The sequence below is a fragment of the Coenobita brevimanus genome, chromosome 89 (genome assembly GCF_032717465.1).
Source record: "Coenobita brevimanus isolate Jiangsu-jjx chromosome 89, ASM3271746v2, whole genome shotgun sequence".
NCBI lineage: Eukaryota > Metazoa > Arthropoda > Malacostraca > Decapoda > Coenobitidae > Coenobita > Coenobita brevimanus.
This window is the reverse complement of record NC_137042.1, coordinates 20,449,901-20,464,685: the sequence shown is the minus strand read 5'-3', so window position 1 is coordinate 20,464,685 and position 14,785 is coordinate 20,449,901.

Genomic DNA, 14,785 nt, shown 5'->3' with positions numbered 1-14,785 from the left:
AACGATGACGATTGTAATTAACTCATTTATACTTCCGATTCTTTGACATTGTAAATAGCCATCAAAGTACATTCTATCTCTTGTCATAAGCCTTCATCGTATGACTACTGAAGGCCGCTGTCTAGGGACAATGATAAAAAAAAAATAATGATGAGTTTCCCTTCCAGCCATGCTAGAGGAGTCTTTTAGAATTATGAAGGAGAACTTTACACTATAATGCTTTCTTTGGACAGAAATATAGGAACATTTGACTTGGTGGATTTACCTGCCGAAGACAAAATCTTTAATTAAGCCATCACCATAATATAACAACTAACTGGTATATAAACACAGAACATGCATGTCTGTGGGCTGAGGTGCAATAACATACCCAGTAAAAACTAACTTCAAAAGAAAGCAAAGGAGCATTGTGTCCGTGGTTCATGAAAGTGGCATGTAACAAACACTTGTGCAAGTTACTCTGGGTACAGGTATGGAAATGGAAGACATACTCAGTGTAGGAAATAAGTACAGTACATTACTGTACTTCTTGAATTTGGTAACTTTTGATGCCTAATATAATTCAGTTCATTGGAAGATTAAATCAAGAAAGAAAGAAAGGAAAAAGACACCTGTTGTTCTGATTTTTTAGTATTTTATCTCCCCAAGTTACAAAAGCATAACAAATTTTTGCAGCTAACAAACTCCAGAAGTAGTAAAGTATGTCATATTTTTTTTTACTTCTGTACAACATCCAAGTTTCACAATGAACTGAGTTATACACGCATCATAAAGGGAGTAGAGTAGAGTAGAAGCAGTTTACAAGCATATTTGGATCTTCAAGACTTTTACCAGCAACTACCAAGTACTGCTCTTTTAACATGAGTCCAGTGTTTTATTTCATCAGTGTACTGCTTGGCATTTTATCTGTATAAGTGGTAGGTGTATAATTCATAGGAATATGGTACTCTCTTTTAATATTATTTATTTGTAAGGTACTCTATTTGTACAATATAAGAAAATCTTTAACTAACACTGCTGTGTAAAAGCAAGGACACTTCTTGCATTCAGTCAACAAATGTTCAGTAACGTACAGGAATTTTTTGCTAGAGTGTGGGGTCTTCTGTGAACTACTGCATACCTGTGTAAAAATAGAAGAGGTGGCATATGTTGGGAGTATATCAAAGAATAACTGATAGCAGTATGGATAACACAGACCCATCGGTAATGTAATAAATGTTTCCCATTATGAACTAAAGTACTGTACTGTAATTCTTTACATCTCATGTAAACTTAACAGCATACTGTATTATTATAAACACGTTTCTATGTACAGATGACTGCTAAAGGAAGCCATTAGTTATAATAATTAAAAATTTGGCAAAACTGTAACAGTACTCTAATATATTGCTATGGTTTAAAAATTATTCAGTTCATTATTACAAGCACATCCAGTTACTCCACATGTTAATTTAATTTCAGATGCTAGTAATGTTTGGTAAATAATCAAATTATGCTTGTAAACTGATTAGACTGTGAGAGAACGACTTACCCAGATGTGTGTGAAGGAAGGCCTGTGTACTGTAGATAGTTTGTATAGCAACGGGCAGACTAGAGATAGAGTAAATGGCAGGGGAGAAAAATGGTAAACTGGATGTAAATTACCATAGTAACTGGAAGATAGAAGGGTGAGAAGGTAGGGTAGTGAGCTTAAGGTGGCCATATACATAATAGCTGGACAGTAGGGAGGATGCTTTCTAACTGTGCAGTTACTATAACCTAAGGTTCTACTGTAAGTCTTTAGTCAGGACTACTTTTTTTTTTTTAAATTTTTTTTTTTTTTTTAACCAGTGCTGCCCTAGGTGCTCCTCTTGGCTTCTATTCCTAATGGCATCAGTAAATTAAAAGAGAATGTAATGAACCTAACTGCCATTTGCAGAAGCTAAAACAAAGAAAAACTATAATCTGGTGAATGTTTCCGGGCAAGTGTTACGTAACTATCTTATCATGTACAAGTATAAGAGGTGCAACTTTTAGTTCGGTCAGAATGTGGGTTCTGGAAGTGTATGATGCCTCAAATTTACTATACATTTATAAAAAACATTACTCATGTGAAAATGCATGACTTTATGGCCTTTCTTGAAAGATGACTTATAATACTGTAATAATAATTGTAGTAGTAGCAATGATTATGATAATAAATAATTCCTTAGTTATATTGGACTCCTGTTCTCATCAGCCTGTCACCAGCACTAACATTATTTCCTAGCTTAATTCACAGTCTGTTACCTGTGTAGTCTCAAATTAAAATAAATAAATAAATTAATTAATTAAATAAATAAATAAACAAAAGCAAGAAAGTGATATCTGAACCTTCATTCCAGCTGTCATATTTATTGCCTGGTTTGGAAAATTAAAACCAATACTGCCTGCACTGAGAACAGGGATTCTATATAACTAAACCTTCTTAAGTTACTATTGTATGTATATATGACTGTAAATTTGCTGTAGGAAAAAAAAAAATGAGTAGGTTTGGATATATATAAATATAATATAATGAATGTATATACTGTACTGTAACCCAGACATTTCATCTCACATGCATTGTGTCATTGCCTTTAAGTGCTATGTTACTCTTCCTAGCCCCCTTCCCTTTCCACAACCCACCTCAGTCATCCATAGCATTTCTTATGGTTCTATCAGTTTGTTTTTCCCATGTTACAATTTAATATACACCTATATCTACAGCATATCTAAACCATGATCCCATCTGTAGTACAGTACAACTCATGAACAATCTATTTTGCTTTCAGTGTAATGCAACCCCTCACACCACAACACAGTTACACATCTCACCACTTCACTCTCACAACACAACACAAAACAATATATCGACTTAGCCTAAAAAAGAAAGAAAGAAAAAAAAAAGGTCTCTGGGAGCACTGGCTGAAATGGCTGGTTTCCTGCAGTCCACTGGGTACAAAACCTGATGAGCCTGGGGCCACAACAACATCAACAATCCTACCTACATTACAATACATTCAATCTTTGAACACTTACACTGATGTACATACCCACATATTCACTTGAATCTGTCTGTGACCACTCCAAAATACAGTGTAAATATGCAAGCATCCTGTCTTAGAAAATGATGCATCAGACATACACAATAAATGCCCACATATACTCATGCATCACAAATCTTCATCTTGCTTCTAAAAAAATTAACAAACAAACAATTCTGACTTTACACACAGCCTCAATATTGACACACCTGACTTCATTACAAATTTCCCACACTTTCGAATTAATGCATAACATAAATCACTCCGTATAAAAGTTCCACCCAAACATTCTATGATAATACAGTATTTAGAAAACTTCTTTTAATGAACGAGAAATTTCAGTAAACTTTGGCTGGTATACCTTATTTCAAGTAACTATATATTTGTTTTTAAAAATAAAACTGAATTTCTATATTGCAACACAAGATGCAGTTTGTCTTTGCTGAAAATATAGAGTATTTTTGAAATTTGGTTGATATATGGACAACTTTAATAACATTACATGTAAACTATGGTGCCAAAGTTGAAAACTATGAGCCAGCTAAGAGAACAGGTGGCATTTGCATTAAGACGGGAAAATTAACCCCCTGAATCAGAGAGATGTCCTTTTTAGTTTATTGTTGCTGCTGCTAGGTTACTTAAATTACCATGGGAAAGGCCCCTTGTACTGAAGGGAGTATATTAAGGATGTATCTTACCTCTTCATCTGGAAATTCTATCCAAATCTGAATGACATACAACAGATGTCTTTGGGCTGAAATAATTATACTGTACTCTTCAGTATGATGATGTACTTTTTATCTCATTCTTATAGTATTCAGATGTTATTAAGATTACAAGAGAAAGTCAGAACTGGAAAGGTCAGATATAATCTTCACTAGCCCCATTCACTATTAGGGTGTTGTTCTAATAAGAAAAAAATTGTTTCTGTAGCAACAAGAACCAAATAAAATGTGTGTCCTCAGGTTGAAGGGGTTAAAAGCCAACCAGATCTCCTCTCTTCCCTGTGCTCGATCACACCTTTTCTACAATAGTATCTCCCACAAATAAACGAACTTCACTAGTCTGCACTTTTTTCTTTGCTCACCTTGTTCTGTATGTTTATCATTTGTTAGCTGTTGTTATATCTTTTCCTTTAGAATTCTTTTTCCTTTGTATTGCATATCATTTTCCACTTCCAGTCATCTCCATTTATTTTTTTATTCTCTTATTTTTTTCCTTGTAACATCTCCCCTCTACTTTTGTATACAACAATATTTATTAATTGTTTTCAAAGTTTCATTTCAATGTTTCAACATCTGCGGACAAATACTCTGAACTTTGAATAAATAAATGTCAACTTCTAAACTTACCCTTTGTTTCAGTCTGTCCCGTTTATGTTAAGTTATTGTTACATCCATGAAATGATAAATGGTTTAATTAACATGCTCAGGGTCATCTGATCATTATATGCTGAATAAACTGTCTGGCGTTAGTCAATATAAATTACTTAAGATGATGCACTCATAAGAGGTTTACAGTGAGAGCATTAACCAACCCTCTCAGGTTCCTATGACTCACTCTTAGATGAATAAAATTGCCAGGTGATAAATGAAATAAAATACTAGAAAAGATGAGCATAAGACAGTTAACATACCATGGGCATAGTATGACTGGCTGAGAGAGAGAGAGAGAGAGAGAGAGAGAGAGAAGGTTCAAAGGTGTTATGAAGCCCTTTCGGTATTAATCTCTTCATTATGATGACATCTTTTTTCCAGTATCCTCGCAGTCTCTGGACAGTTTTCTTCACCTCAGGAGAGACTGATCAAATTGGAGAGGATGCATATAGCTTTTACTATCCCTTTGAATGAGATGACATATTTCACCAGTGTATCTTTACTGTCAGACATTTCTTTCAGATTAAGACTTTTGGGGCTGGAGGGGTTAGACAGTCTTTAATATCGCCATGAATACCAAAGGTATTTCTTAAGCTGAATAAAACTGTCTAGTAATAACAAGAATAAAACAGAAATGATATACTCCTTTAATAAAAAGTGCCACTTACAAGCTGACGGTAAGTATCTGGAGGACATTTACAATTAAGTGTAACCAAATGTCATCATACTGAAGAGGATTAATACCATGCCTGTAGCTGAGTGGGGGAGGCAAGAGTGGTAGGCCATCTCCCCTCGGAGCCGCAAATTCTATATAACTGTATCATTACCTCCTTTTCATTATTACCCCTATTTTCTCACAAGAGCTATACAGTAATGTAATAAATGTGATATCCAATAACTGTCTCAGAGTTCAATTGATTCTAATTAAGTCTAAGTGTACTGGATAAGCTTGATGATCTCTTTATTACTAGTTCAGTACTGTACTGTTAATCTTACATATCTATAACTTTGCAGAGTAACTGCATGTTCACAAAACAAATAATCTATGGGAACTGTTTCAAAAATGGAAGTAATACTTTTTTTTAAATGCATGACTATGGTAATCAGTGAACTGCAGCTTGAACCAATGATATCAATGTTTTTTAGAAATAGGACATTTACATGGCTTAAGATACAGCCTGTCTTCCTGTTCATTACAGTCACAAAAATAAATGCAATGTAAGTTTTTAATGCATCAGACACTTCACTCTGATGGGATATTCTGATGACTTTCAAGTACTTTTATTAAGTTAGGAAATTGTTTTCAGTTTGGTAGGATTATATACAGCCTTCATTAATCCCTCCCGTACCGTACAAAAGATCTTTCCTATGCTGAATACAAATACAGAATTATCATCTGGAGGCAGCGAGAAAAAAATACATATGACATCCTTAGGCTGAAGGACTTACGACAGGGAGGGAAGAGTGAGCAAGAGAGGTCACTGTCCTCAGGCTTGGGGGTTGTCAAGGGGTCCTGACCTGAGGTTTTTATTTATTTACAGTATAACATTCAACAAACTCCTCTCAGAGTTGTTGTTCTTGTGGTAACTAAGGAATGCTGGGTGGTGTCCTGTTCTAAACTTAGGTGAACTCAATCAGTTCTATTTAAAGATACTTGTGATGGGTGGAAGTCTGGAAGGGGGGGCTTGTAATACAGTGCTCTGATCAAGGTGTTGTACTGCTCTGCCCTGTGCGTGAAATGAATATGTAATGTACAGTAGGGGTTTCTTCATAGCTAGTACTGGAACATTTGGAGGTGGGATGTTGCTGAAGATGGTTTGGTACTATTTGTATGGTGACTAGATTATGTGCCTCGATGTGTTGTGTGGATGTCATAAAATAACAAAGGTGTTGTGTATTAGCACTGGCACCTATGTAGAATTATGGGCCTCTTATATCGAGACTGCGGAGAATTATGTGCCTCTCATAACAAGATATTCTCTAACAGGAAGAACTTTGTTTCAAATAAGCTGTAGGAGTGGTTTTGATGAACCCAGTAATGCACAGAGCATTCTTCTGTATGATCTGCAAGGTGTTGCAGTGGGTGTCTGATAGGATAGAGACTCATGCTGGGAAGGAACAGGACATTACCAATCTGATACTGTATACTGTTTGCAGAGTAGGGAGAGTGTTTCTTTATGTTGTCCAGAGTCTGTCCATGTAAGTGTTATGATTGTGTTGAGTCTGGGGGCATACTGTGTCTTGATGTCTTGCACTGAAGGGGAATCCAGTGTCAATATGTCACTCCAAGGATCTTAATAGCTGGTACATGGCACAGGCGCACTATTAGGTGTACTGTTACAGGTGTACATATATTTATATCTGCTGCTGGTGATGAGTGTGGTCGTGAATAAGGTTGAAGCAATCATCAGCCTGTTGTCCTTGCTCCATGCTTGAAGTGTGCTGGGGCAGTCTTGTTCCAGTGTACCGGCTGTGTATGCAGTAATGATGTGTGCAAGTTTTGGTGATGTCATCTGCACATGAGGTAATGTTTGTGGGCAGTTAGGGTGTGGGATATCATGCATGCATAAGGTGAAAAATGTAGGTGAAAGAACAGCACCCTGTGCCACTCCACTAAGGAAGTTTCATGTTCGTGATGACTTGACCTGGAGTGTATCGTGCTTTTGTAGTTGACAAGCCAGCATTTGATGTTTCCTTCTATGTGTGTGTTGTAGATATTGGTGATTAGTTTCCATCGGGCGACGACATCAACAGTGGTAGTAACGTCTATTGTTGTAAGATGTGTACACTGAGCAGCTTTCATGGAAATGATGATGATTTTGCATTTGTGCAATGTTGGTGAGTAAGATGTTTGCAGAGAGTAGTGCTCTAAAGCCATAGTGTAAGGGAGCAATGGGGAAGTGAGAAGTGACTTTGTTAAGAATTAGGCATTAGGTTATCTTGAAAACCATGGAGAGTAGTGTTATGGGTCTGTATGAAGAAGGCTGTGTTGGGTCCTCGTTTGGTTTATACATGGTAATGATTGTTTCATGTTTTCAGATGCTGGGAATGCTACAGCGTGGGTATGAGTAGTTGCTGATGTTTGTGAGAGCCTGGTTGCCATGTGGTCCTGCAGTGTTCCAGGTGATGGTTGCTGATGCCATCTGATCCTGTACTCGTGAAGGATTTGTGTGTGTGGGGGGGAGGGGGGATAGTGTAAGCATGTGAGTGTTAGTGCAGGGTGTCTAGGTACATGTGAGAATACAAGTATGGAGTGTGAAGGTATGTGGAGTAAATTTTTTTTTTTTTTTTTTTTTTTTAATGCAAGGAAGAAGGAACCAAAGGCCATGAGCCTGCAGTAACAGTTCCCTCCAAGAGAAAAACAAAATACAACAGAGCGCCAAATTCAAGATCCGATCATTTTGAGATGCCTGGACACACTGCGTTTGAAAGACTGGAGATCATAGGCAGCAGGAAATACAGATAGAGGGAGACAGTTCCAGAGCTGACCTGTTGCATAGATGAAAGACTGGGAGTAACGGTTAATTCTTGCATTAGAGAGTTGGACAGAAAAGGGATGAGAGTTTGCTACCAGACGGGTGCTACGCGCCTGTCATAGAGGTGGAGGAATGCAAGCAGACAGTTCAGAGGACCAGTGACCATTAAAGTAGCGATAGAAAAGAGATAAAGATGCAACAGTGCGGCGAAGAGACAGAGGTTGAAGGGAGTCAGTAAGAGGAGGAGAGTTAATGAGACGAAAAGAGTGAGAGTGTATGGAGTAAAGTAGATTATTCCTTAAGTGTTAAGGTGTGTGGGGCAGATGATGCAGTATATGGGTGGATTAGAAATGATGGTAGTAAATGAGCAAGTGTGAGGCATAGTCTAAGTTAGTAGAGTGGCTTGTTGATGTATGGTGATATAACCTGATAGAAAAACCTTCAGTCACCTCTCAGGGATTGAACATATCTGCATGGTATGCCTTTTAATCTAACCAGCACATTGTAATTAAGCCATCAGATGTTGCAGAGTTTGGTGTTATAATGAAGGGTTTCAGTGCAGGAGCACATGAACCTGACAGCATTTTTCAAGTTGAGGGTGAGGAGATTGCTTTATGGAAGTATGTGCACAGAAAAAATGTAGGGTTCACCAGAGGAAGTTGTAGAATACTCCTTTACACTGCTAAGAATATTATGGAAAAGTACTCAAATTAAAATTTTTGATGGCAACTTGAGACTGAATTGTTCATTATCTACAGGTGATTAAAGACCGTGTTTATATATGTAGCACCAGTGTTGTAAAGTTGGCTTAAATGTGAATGTGTTTTTGGAACAGGACTTCCTTTCATGCACTTCCTAGGGGATGGTATTTTATTTTAATAAGGAAGGCTGATTAATCTCAGCAACGGCAGCCAATACAAAGGAATCTTTTTATCTATCTTTAGGTAGAAGCCTTAATAACTGTGGAGGTAATCAAACACAAGTCACCTCCACATCACCCTGTCCTCTGCTATCGGGCTGCCCTATCTTCAACCCATACCACCCTCACTTTTATACCATTGCACTCCATCCCTCCACCACATCTTCAATCTTACTTCATCCCTCTCTCCACCCAGCTCACTCACAAACACTCTCTATTCAATCTCTCACTCTCCATTAACTCCACATAGCCAAGCCATATCAGGGTACTTGTAATATTTTCCAGCACGTCCACATACACTCCGAAACTTCCTCAACTGTTTGTCTATCTCTTCATGTAACTCTACATGCTTATCGATGGTAACTATTCTCCATTCCTCTTACTCTTTACGTATCTTCTAGCAGAGTCAATGCTCTACTTTCATACATTAGTGTGGGGATGACAATACAATCAAGTCAAACAACCATTTTTTTATTTTCATCCTCACATGCCTATTACATGTCACCACCCTCAAAGCGTGTGCCTCCAACCCTCCTCTGTTGTACCCTCCCTAACATTTTATTCACTGAACTACCATCTTTGTTAGCTGCACTGACTAGGTACTGGAAGGAACTCACACTCTCCACTGCTTGAACATTTATACTACACAGTCCACTGGTTCATTTCCCTAAAAAATCATAATTTTACTCTGGAGTGTGTACTATAAAACTCAAAGTCAAACGGCCACCCCTTACGGCAGTGGTTTCCAACCTATGGGGCGCCCCCCCCCTAGGAGGGCACGAAAGGCTGCCTGGGGGGGCGCGAAGGCTTGATAAAGACGGTAATTATATTTGAAAACTATGTATTATGATGGAATTCAGTGATTTCTAAATATGCAGAAAATATTTCAGATATGAATAAGAAATCTAGTTATCTGAATATACAGTATAAACTATTTCAAAGATTAAGGATCTATTATATTTATTGACATGTGCCAACTATGCCAGTAAAATACAGTATTTGAGGACGGGGGACGCAGGGAACGTGTCATTCAGTGAGGGGGGGGGGGCGAGAATTAGAAAAGGTTGGAAACCACTGCCTTATGGGATTCTGGCGTCTGGCTATAGATAGATAGAGAGATAGATTCTGCTACGCAGCATACGCTTCCTAACTTCATTTTCTGCACACAGTTCCAAACTCATGGACCAAACGTTGCTACTCTCATCTGTCTTCACTTAAGAGAACAGTATCATCAGCATACAAACGTACACATAGTTTCTTCACCTTCTTTCACTACACCCGTGTGTGTGTGTGTGTGTGTGTGTGTGTGTGTGACCTTCAACCCCCCTCAAAAAAAAAAAAAAAATCCTGGACATGATCTTAAGTCTCTTATGTCCACGAGAACAAGTATGGCCCCCTGATACTGAATGTACTACCTTTTCACTAGTCAGATATAAACTGGGAAGGAAGAGGCGTCAGGAAGTCTCCTAAGACCACAAGAATGAGGTCCTGCTATACTTTATTGTTTTTCTTATTTTCATTTCATGTATCCATTCATCTTTTTATTCTCAGTTTCATATAATCTGACAACTGGTAAGGGCGAGGTGCCAGGGAGCCCACGAGCTTATAAGAAATATGGGCATAGGTGGTGGGGGTGAGGGGACTTGGTTGAGGCTTGTGGATGAGGCATGGGGGAGGGGATCTGTAGGGAGCTGACGGGGGTATGAGTTGGATGCGAGGAGGATTACGGTGGACTAAAGGGCAGGTGAACGTTGCTTGTTAGGGAGTTTGTCAGCGTTATCGCGCAGGACAAATTCACAAACTTACGATCAATTCCCTGTTGAACGTAAGATCCACATTACAGGATGACCGCGGAAGACACAAGTTCAAAATTTTCCCATGAATATTGTTTTGCGAACAAAAAAACTTGGATTTGAGTTCCCTGTCGTAACTAGGATTTATTTTTTCAGGAAGGCGAAGAAAAGGAAGGTGCGCGATCTTCTCATCTTGCTAACATTTCATTCAGTAAAATAAAAAAAAAAAAAAATAAATAAAAAAAAAAAAAAATCCAAAATTTTTGTAAATGTTGGCCTTAACACTAATTCAATGATTAAGATCAACTGAGTCATCAGTACGATTTTGTTTATTTTTTTGCAGGACGAACAATGAAAGAAGTGCATAGCAGAATTTTCCCCCGATTCTTGCACTTCCAGCCAAAATAAAACGCATTTACGAAAAGGAAAATATTCATGTTATTTAATGAATCTCAGGCCAACTCTGTGTGCCACACACCCGCGGGGGCCGCCTTAGTAATAACTTATGAATATCATCTTTCGCAACCCGCACACTTTTCACTTTTCGACTTGGGTAATGATCTAATTAGGAGAGTCAGGAGTTTGCAATCCACACACATGCTTATGCATACATATTCGCATTTCCTAAATTAGTATTATCGGTAATCCATACACACATCTGTGGAAACACAAGTCGCATTCCCTAAATATACACATATACATGTACAAGCTAGTATTTCACACACACACACACACACACACACACACACACACACACACACACACACACACACACACAAATGTAAACGTTATGGAATAAGTAATCAACATGACAGATGCCAGGAGTTTATGTATACGCAGCTACGCACATACAAACATGCGAATATTGTAACGAAATAAGAAAAAAAAATACTATACAACGACCACAGTGCACGCCATGTACCCTGCGGCTCCCCCCCCAACACACGGCCAGTCGCACACACACATGCACATGCGCGCACATAATACAGTAGTATACACGTACACATCCAGAAACAAACGTCTCCGGACACCCGGAAATAGATACACACGATAAAAAAAGTATGGGTGCACATTTGACCCGAAACAATTTGACGCCAAGGACGATGGACTATAGAAATGTTTGATGATTTTCCCCCTTGTTGTCAAACATGCTTGCATACAGTATCTCATAGATAGGTTTCACATGACAATTTATGGCTGATATTATTACTGGATGCATATTCAGATGATAATTAATTAATTTTCCAAGTACTATACAAGCTACAGGCTATGATCATTTCAGACATCATCGTACCCCTCCTGTGCGATACACTTTCTGCCCTGTACACACACACACACACACACACACACGTCCAGCTACTATAGTTATTATCGATCAAGGGCGAGGGGGAGAGACAGGGGGTCGCAAATACTACAGTAGCCCCTCACACACTCACTCCCCCCTCCCTCCTCTCTCTCTGGATCGAAGTATAACATAGGGAGAGTGCTGGTTAGTGGTAGTTGTAGTTGTGGTGTGGTGGTGGAAGTATAACATAGGGGGAGTGCTGGTTAGTGGTAGTTGTAGTTGTGGTTTGGTGGTGGAAGTATAACACAGGGGGAGTGCAGGTTAGTGGTAGTTGTAGTTGCGGTGTGGTGGTGGAAGTATAACATAGGGGGAGTGCAGGTTAGTGGTAGTTGTGGTGGTGCTACCGAGTGGTGAAGGTAATGGTGACTGAGGTATTTGCTGTCTTTGTGGGAATGGGTGTAATGCGACAGTGGTGATTGTCGTAATGGTGAAAACACGTACTCAACGAAAAAAGGAAAACAAGATCATTTTACACAGGAATAAGCTTTAAATTCTCCATTTTAATACTACGATGACGTCTTTCAACTTTGCTCTTGGTATCTCCTGACAACTTAACTGGAATATGGTGAGTTTTCAAGATAGTGGGATTTCATATTACAACCTTCATTTAACTACTGAGTAAGGAAAGTCTTTCTTAAGTCGTGTAAAATCGTCTGCATGTCACAAGAATACATCACAAAAAAAAGTCAACTGATTCAAGGAATTTAAAGCTTTGGAAATGAATGCGATCAAAACACCTGACTGATAGTTACCAGGAGAGGAAACTTCTCTACGGCGAATTGAATAACACAGAAACAGTGTCATATATGAGACAGAAGCTAAAGAATTCCCTTAAGTAGAGTGCCAACACAAAAACAGTTCTTAAATAACACAACAGTGTGCCATCCTAGTATCAAGGCCAAAGACGACAGAAAGTTAGTTCACCCGAGGTCTACCGAATCAAGCTATCTATACTTTTAGATCTTATGTTCACCCAATGCCCATCTACAAAGAGTTAATCTTTAACAGTCAACAACAACTGGACATTTATACCCACCAATTTTAAAGTCATATATCTCCAAAGGACAGAAAGCAAGTGGAAGGCGGTGTTCTGAATAATTTCCAGCTTTTGCAGCTGGGAGGAAGAGGTATAGTTATGCATGAAGAACTCAAGGCAGGTGGTTTAGGATAAATCAAAAGTGCAGGGGGAGAAGCATTTCCCTCTTAGCTTGCCAACTCACACCAGCAATACTGTGTATAATGTTTAGCTGACGGAGACAGGGTGACCAGAGGTGGTCCATGCGTCTTCCCCAGGTCAACCTGGAACCATCCAGGCTGAGGCCTAGAAAGGTATGGCTGGTCTGCAGCGGGAGATGGGTGCCATCGATCCGAACCTCAGGGAGTGTGGGGAGCTTTCACACAACAGCATACTTTTATGAGTACTAACCGTCACCCCCCATGCTGAGGCCCTGGCAACAGTGACATCAACTGCCCGTTGGAGGCTGGCGTGAGCATTCTCCAGTGTGTCCGCATTACAAAGGAGGGAAACATCATCCCTTTAGAACAAGAGGGGGACACCACGGGGACGAGTATGTTGGATACTGCGACACCAAACAGGTGGGGTCTGAGGATAGAGCCATGAGGCACCCCCCTCCGGATCATGGTATGGGGTGAGAGGACACCCCCCAGCGACACTCACCATTCCTAGGTCTCCCTCAACGCACACTCAACCCCTACCCTACACCCTATCACCTCTTCAGACGCTCCCTACCTGCATCCCTTCCATCTCATTACTCCTACTACTTCCCTCATCTCCCTCTTCAGTCTCACTCTTCCTCCAACTCCCCATCTCTATGTCGTCCTTCCGTCCACTCACCCTCTACTCTCCATCCTGTTACTCCTTCAAGCACTCCTCCCCTCCTGCCTGCCTTCCGACCCATTACACCCTTTCTGGACCTACTGTAGCCTGGCCTATGTCATCAGAGTGGTTCAGCTCCATTACACACTGACAGGCGGCATATATCCGTGTACACAGGCAGGGATAATGGCAGCTATGGTAGTAATGGTAGCAGGGTGATGGTGTTATAAACAGTACACGTTAGCAAGGTAATAGCAGAGTTCTTTAACACTCCAAATTTTCCTTTTGCAACTTATTTGATGTACCTCAATGGAAGAAGAAAAGACAATGCTACTGTTCTGCATCTTTTGTATATCATTTCTTCGTGACTAGCATCATAGCGATATTCTTCCGTTCCCACCCCACATTCAAGATGGAGAGATGGCAATTTTAGGACAAGTTAAAACTGAAAAAAGGAAACTAACGGCATTTCCCTGTGATATCATAATTTACACTACGTGCAAGACGGGTGAAAACACAACCGACATGAAGATATGTTGGAAGTCATTTGTTCTAGCTGCAGCCATATAAGGAAATGCGCTCTCTCTCTCTCTCTCTCTCTCTCTCTCTCTCTCTCTCTCTGTTTATGAGATGGATTGGTGTGTTCAAGTCAGCTGTAATCATCGGTTCTCTTCTTCCCCCACCTCCCTCCTCTCTCTCTCTAAGCCAGCTCAACAAGCCAAGTCGAGAACTAAATGGGTACATAACACGAAGACTGAGCTACGTCGGGTTACGTAAGGCATGCAGCGGCTCTATTATTATTATTATTATTATTATTATCATTATTATTATTATTATTATTATGTTAAGAATAAAGCTGTGATATAAGGAAATTTCTGCACACATTGATAACTAGTTTATACCAAGTTATAATTATCCTTTCCTCTGGTGACTACATTCTCTCTCTCTCTCTCTCTCTCTCTCTCTCTCTCTCTCTGACGTCATCTCTTCCCTTC